The 6,619-nt window shown below is 39.7% G+C and overlaps 1 pseudogene; it reads right to left on the bottom strand.

The window, feature by feature from the left end:
• Positions 1-3,414: 3,414 nt before the first annotated feature.
• On the bottom strand, positions 3,415-4,594 carry LOC121471920 (annotated as a pseudogene).
• Positions 4,595-6,619: the final 2,025 nt, after the last annotated feature.

Here is a 6,619-nt window from a genome sequence, read left to right as displayed (position 1 = left end):
ACAATGCTCTTCCGTTCACATTCCTGGGACAAGTAATATCTGCCTTCTGATCTTTTACTAATGAAAGGAACTTCAGCCATAATTTGATTCAAGTGCACACTTGCCCAGTTTAATTTCCAGATTTGATCCCAAGTTCCACCAGCAGGTGGTAGGGAAGTCAAACAGAGTCAGCCTGTTTATAGTTGTTTTGGGCTGAGACCACAAGCAGAGTAATCACTGCGATACTTCTGAGTAAATAACAAACCTTCTACATTTATAACAACACCTGTAGATATTGTTCTCACTTACTTTATTTGTCTTATAAAATCTGTATATTTTTTGAGTCATGTTTTTAGTTTCCTAGATTTTCAAGCATTGGTGTTGTTATTATTGTTAAAAAATACCGTTTGTGAATGTGTACATGTGTGATTTGCCTTACTTGAAGCTTAACTAACGTAAACATATTCTTTATATCCAGAAAGAGTATGATTTAAAGGACTGGAAGCACAATTCATATGTGCGAATACTAATATGTAAGATTTTCTTTCAAGAATAAAAAAATCTGAGAATGTAAGTAACGCATTTTCTATTTCATTTCTTATTCTGCAAATGAATCAAAAGGGATAGGGATTTATTGACCATTGTGATCGGCATATCCTTGGAGACATTCAACTGCTTTTGGTATCCATCACCCCAGGATCCCTGAGGTCCTTTAGCATCCTCTGTGACATGGAAACAAGTGAACAAACATCAGACACCTATGTTTTTTCCTCCATTCTTTATCCACATAATTTTACACAAGTCCCTCCATGTACAAGTTTAAGGTAATGGAAGCAAAGGTTAATTAGAAGCAGAAGATCAAGCTAATTTTCCTTAACTGGCAAACTTTGTATGGGCTTGTAAGACTACATTATTTTAAAAAGATTTATGTATTTATTAGAGACAGACAAGAGAGAAAGAAAACACAATCAGGGTAGGGGTGGAGGGAGAGGGAGACAAGCAGACTCCCCGCTGAGCAGTGAGTCCGACTCGTTGCTCAATCCCAGGACCCTGGGATCATGACCTGAGCCAAAACCAAGAGTCAGACACTCAACTGACTTAGCCACCCAGGAGCCCCCATAAGACTACATTTTAAATATACTTTGTGGCAAATATCTCCATGAATTATTCTAAAAGGAAATTAATTTAATGAAGCATGTTTGTTTTAGAACTTCTTTGTTTTTTAAGGAAGCATTTTGAGATAATGCATTGCTTTAAGTATATTTCTTAGTCAAGGAACGTGTTTCTTTTCTTTTTGTTTCCTGTTTTTTTTTTTTTTTTGTACAACAAATATTTTCTTGACTTCAGTGGCAACTCTATTTCAATGAAGTAAATGATCATGACAACTAATTCTTCTTGATAATGTTTTTAACTATCATAGGAATAAATGTCTGGCAAATAGAATGAGAAGTCACTTTTCTTTCTATAACATTTTAACACTAAAAAATTTAATGTTAGAAGCATATGGGTGGCTCAGTCAGTTAAGCATCTGCCTTTGCCTCAGGTCATGATCTCAGGGTCCTGGAATCAAGCCCCGCATCGAGCTCCCTGCACAGTGGGAAGTCTGCTTCTCCCCCTGACCTCTGCCTCTGTTCTCCACTCATGCTTGCTTTCTCTCTTTTTCTCAAATAAATAAAATCTTTAAAAAAAAATTTAATGTTAGGAAATAAAGTTAACTTGCCTATACGTATTGCAATTAGTAGATCTGATACATGGACTAATGCCTATTGGCATTAGGCATGTAGTGTTAACTTGAAGTCTGAAATAATATTTCCTTTTTGAACTCTGATGATATGTCATCATAAATTATGTTGTTGAAAAATCATTTGATGGGAAGACAGAGATAGCTTTTAGATCTTCCCAATTCCCCACACAGAATTAACACAGTGACTAGACAGCAAAACCAAAAATACTCATGGACAACTTTTATAATAAAATTAGGTGGCATTTTGATCTCTCAAATTCAAAAGTACAAATAGGTACAAACCACCAAGAGCAACAATACAAAAGATACTGCCTTATGTTCAGGAGAAAGCAGAGGAAAATAATGGTTAATCTGAAGGAACTGAGAACAGGAGATCCTAAAATAACCAACTAATCTTCACTGGCAAGTGTAGTGGGGGCAATCTGAGAACTGCAGCTGATACTAGGAGTGGGTTTTGCCTACTGTCAAGAGTGCAGGGGCCTTCAGTAAGGCCTGAAAGTGTTGGAGAAGTCTACGGCCCTTAGACTCTTAAAATTGATCAGCTAGGATTCCTTTCAAGACAGAATTCCACACCAAGGAGAAACTGTCTAGAGTGAATTAAAAACCTAGCCAACAGAGCGACAACCAGAGGACCAAAGAGCAATGTTTAGATGAGACTCCAGGAGGAGACAGAGACAGGAAACTCAGCAAGCTGCCTTATTACCTAGCACTATACAAACAGCAACCGAACATGAAAATTAAAAGAATAGCTGAATTCTAAAAACTTGCGAAAACCGTTTTACATAAAATACCTAGAAACTATTGAGGTTAAGTCCCAAAAAACTGTTACAAAAATAAAAGAGAATAAAAAAGAATAGGATGTTTACAGATGATATAAGCCTGCTAAAAAGACATGTCCATAAGAGAGGTGAAAGTCATAACCTACTAATTATAAATAAATTAATAGAGATTAAGAAAATGGCCCAAGTTATGAAAAATAACATAAGTAAGATTAGAAATTCTAAGAAGTGACAGAAAGCAAGAAAGAATTGGAAATTGAAGAAAAATCATTTTAGAAATGAAGATTAAATTGAAGGACTATAAGACTAAATAAACATAACAAATAATGCTCTAAGACAAATATAAGGCAAAAAAAGAGAAAAGAATTTTAAAATCAAAAAGAAATTCAAAATAAAAGATTTGAGAAAAAATGACAGATATTGAAGATAGACAAACAAAATCTAGTATAAGGATAATAGCAGTCCATTAAGAAAATTCAAAGAAAGAAAAGAATAAATACCAAAATATGAAATTTAAGAAAAATTTCCTAAAATTACAAAATATATATTTGAAAGTAAATTTTTTTTTTTTAAAAGACACATTTATTCAGCGTCATGATCAGACTATTACATTTAGCAATCAACAGCATGGGTGCAAAAAAAAAAAAAAATCTACATTAAAACCCTTTGTTGGAATGCTTTACACTTTCCACAGAACAGAAACTAAAATAACCTGTTATACAATTAGTCACAAATACAGTCCTCGAGTTTTTTGCCCATACACATGAGTATTGTCTAAAACCTGTCTTCTTTGTAGCAGGTAGGCCCTGCCACCACTGTGCTTGGCTGAGTTCACAAATCTGTTGTAACCTGTAGCTTCCCTGTCACTTCTCTGGCTCTCCTCTCCTGCTAAGCTTTGTTTCCTGGCAGTAATTAAAACCTTCTGCCACTGCCATAGCTGCTGCTGCTGCTGGAACCGCCATAGCCACCTTGGTTTCGTGGTTTGGCAAAGTATTGGCCTCCACCACCATAGGGGCCAGAGCTTCTGCCTCCAAAATTTCCTCCTTTCATGGGTCCAAAATTTGAGGATTGATTGTTGTAATTGCCAAAATCGTTATAGCTTCCGCCACCTCCAAAGTTGCTTCCACTACCACCGCCATAGCCGCCTCCGCCTCCTCCGTTGTTATAGCTGTTATAGCTCCCACTCCCGCCATAGCCACTGCCCTGGTTTCCATAACCCTGTCCACCACTTCCATAGCCTCTGCTTCCTCCAGAGTAACCAGGGCCGCCTCCTCCATAACCACCGTCATTACCAAATCCATTATAGCCATCCCCACTGCCACCGTATCCACCACCACCTCGACTGCCACCGAAGCCACCTCGACCACTGAAGTTCCCTCCACGACTAAAGTTGTCATTCCCACCAAAACCACCTCCACGACCACCGCCAAAGTTTCCAGAACCACTTCGGCCTCTTTGGCTGGACGAAGCACTAGCCATCTCTTGCTTGGATAGGGCTTTCCTTACTTCACAGTTGTGGCCATTCACAGTAGGGTATTTCTGAATGACAATCTTGTCTACAGAGTCGTGGTCGTCAAAGGTCACAAAAGCAAAACCTCTCTTTTTGCCACTGCCTCAGTCAGTCATGATCTCAATCACTTCAATGTTCCCACACTGTTCAAAATAATCTCTAAGGTGATGTTCTTCAGTGTCTTCTTTAATGCCACCGACAAAAATCTTTTTCACAGTTAAGTGGGCACTGGGTCTTTGAGAATCCTCTCGGGAGACAGCCCTCTGGTTCCACGACTCTTCCGTCCACCTCGTGCGGCCCAGCGTTCAGGGCTGCATCCACCTCCTCCACGGTGGCCTAAGGGACCAACCCAAAGCCTCTGGAGCGCTTGGTGTTGGGGTCTCTCATTACCACACAGTCCGTAAGCGTCCCCCATTGCTCAGAATGGCTCCTCAGACTCTCAGCGGTCGTTTCGAAGCTCAAACCTCCGATGAAGAGCTTCCGCAGCTGCTTGGGCTCTTTGGGAGACTCTGACTTAGACATGACGGCGGTGGGAGGGGAGACTTTAACGATGCTTACTCGGCGGCGTCCAGGGGCAGAAAGCTGAAAGTAAATTTTGAAAGAGCTTAACAGGTACCTGAGAATATTGACCCAAATGACTGCCACTAAGACAAATCCTAGTTAAATTATTGAAAGAAGAGGAAATCCTGTATTTTCTAACTAATTGAACATTAGAAGCCAAGGAATGATACAATTTTTGTTTGATTGATCAAACTTACATTTGAACAAATAGAAGTATGTAAAGGTGTGAACATGACAAATTAGTTTTTTTTTTTTTTTAAAGACTGCATTTATTTGAGAGACAGAGGATGAGAGACCGAGACAGCATGGGGGAGGTACAAAGGGAGAAGAGCTGCTGAGCAAGGAGCCCAATGCAGAGCTCAATCCCAGGACCCAGGGATAATGACCTGAGATGAAGGCAGACACTTAACCTACTGAGCCACCAGACACCTGAAGAACTTGTTCCTGAAGCTGAATCCAAAAACAGGAATGTTCCATTTATCTATCACTGCATAGCAGCATACCAAGCCACACCAAAACTTAGTGACTAAAAACATCGACTTCATTTATTTTGCTCATGGATCTGCAAATTTGTTGGGGCTGAGTTGGGTTGGCTCATCTTTATTCTACTTAGCATCACTTGGACAGCTCAAAGCAAAGGAATTGAAATCATTGAAGACTTGGTTGTTCATTCTTATGTCTTGGCAGTTGGTGCTGGCTGATTGTCCAAACAACTACACATCCTCTTTTCATGTGGCCTGGATTTCCTTCCAACATGGTGGTTGGGATTCTAAGAGTCACATGCCAAAAGGGAGAGATCCAGGTGGCAGCCCATTGTCTATTATGGTCCAGCCCTGGGCATCCTGCAGCATCATTTCTACTACCTTTGTATTTACAGAAGCATTCACAAAGGGAGTTCACCCAAGTTCACCCAGTTCTCAGAGTGAAACTGACTCTCCATCTTTTGGTGGGAAAGTGTCAAGGTGCTGGATATTTTTGTGTCCCTACAGATATTTTTGAGCTTTGTTTTACAATGTGGTAAAGTTACTTGAAACGAGTTTGCTTCTTTCTAATCCTACTTTTAAGATATGTTAACAGTACTCAGTCTAAGGCTATTCATTCTTTAATACTGAGGGAAGATCTTTTTGAATACTCTACCCAACGTCCTGTGAAACATGGAGTCTTCCACTCTGGCTGGTGGGAGCCAGCAATACTTCTGGTCCTGTGTGAATTTTGGACATAGGAACAACTCTTGGTAATTCTTTTCTCAGTCCCAGGTAGTTTCCTTACATTTCTGGTTGGTTGGTACTCGGGCAAATGCTGGACAGGGAGCCTCTCTTGTTTTCTAGAGTTCTTTCTCTTTATAACTCTTTTCCCTATGAAACTCTGCCCTTCAAAGCTGCCTTGGTCACCAGGGAGTCTGAGTTCTGCCTTCTCAAGTCAGTAAATCAGCTGGGCTCCTCCTGGATCTCCCCTCCTGTGCCTGGAAATCCTCAAAAGGTAGTAAGCTGAAGCAACAGTGTTTCCCAGCTCTTGGCATCCTTACTCTGACCCATCATTGTCTAACGTTCTGTGTCTTGAAGACCAGTATTTCATATATCTTGCCCATTTTTTGGGTATTTTAGGCAAGAGAATAAGTTATATTCCTGTCTCCATCTTGACTAGAAATGGAAGTCCTGCTTGGCTGCCTTTTAGTTATGCCTTAGTTTATCTTGCCTCCTGCAAAGACTTTTAAATCCATAAATATTTAGAGAATGTTTCTCAAAGCACAATAAACACCTGTGTGCCTACCTAGTGTTTCCCTGATATTAAACCATTCATGCTTTGAGTGTCAAGTCACTAAATTGTCTCTTTCACTTTTTATTTCTGTTTCAAGATTTAAGGAATGTTAAATTATATTTCTACTGCTGCTGTAATACATTACTACAAACTTTGCAGCTTAAAACAACTCAAATTTATTCTCTTGCAGTCTATAGGCCAAAGGCCTGTTCTCCCAGAATGACTTGGCTATTTCCTTTATTCCAAGTCTCACAAGGCTGAAATCAAAGTGTCAGCAGGCCTGTGTTC

The sequence above is a fragment of the Vulpes lagopus genome, chromosome 11, assembly GCF_018345385.1.
Source record: "Vulpes lagopus strain Blue_001 chromosome 11, ASM1834538v1, whole genome shotgun sequence".
NCBI lineage: Eukaryota > Metazoa > Chordata > Mammalia > Carnivora > Canidae > Vulpes > Vulpes lagopus.
Note: the sequence above shows the minus strand (reverse complement) of the source record. Positions and strands in the feature narration are given on the sequence as shown.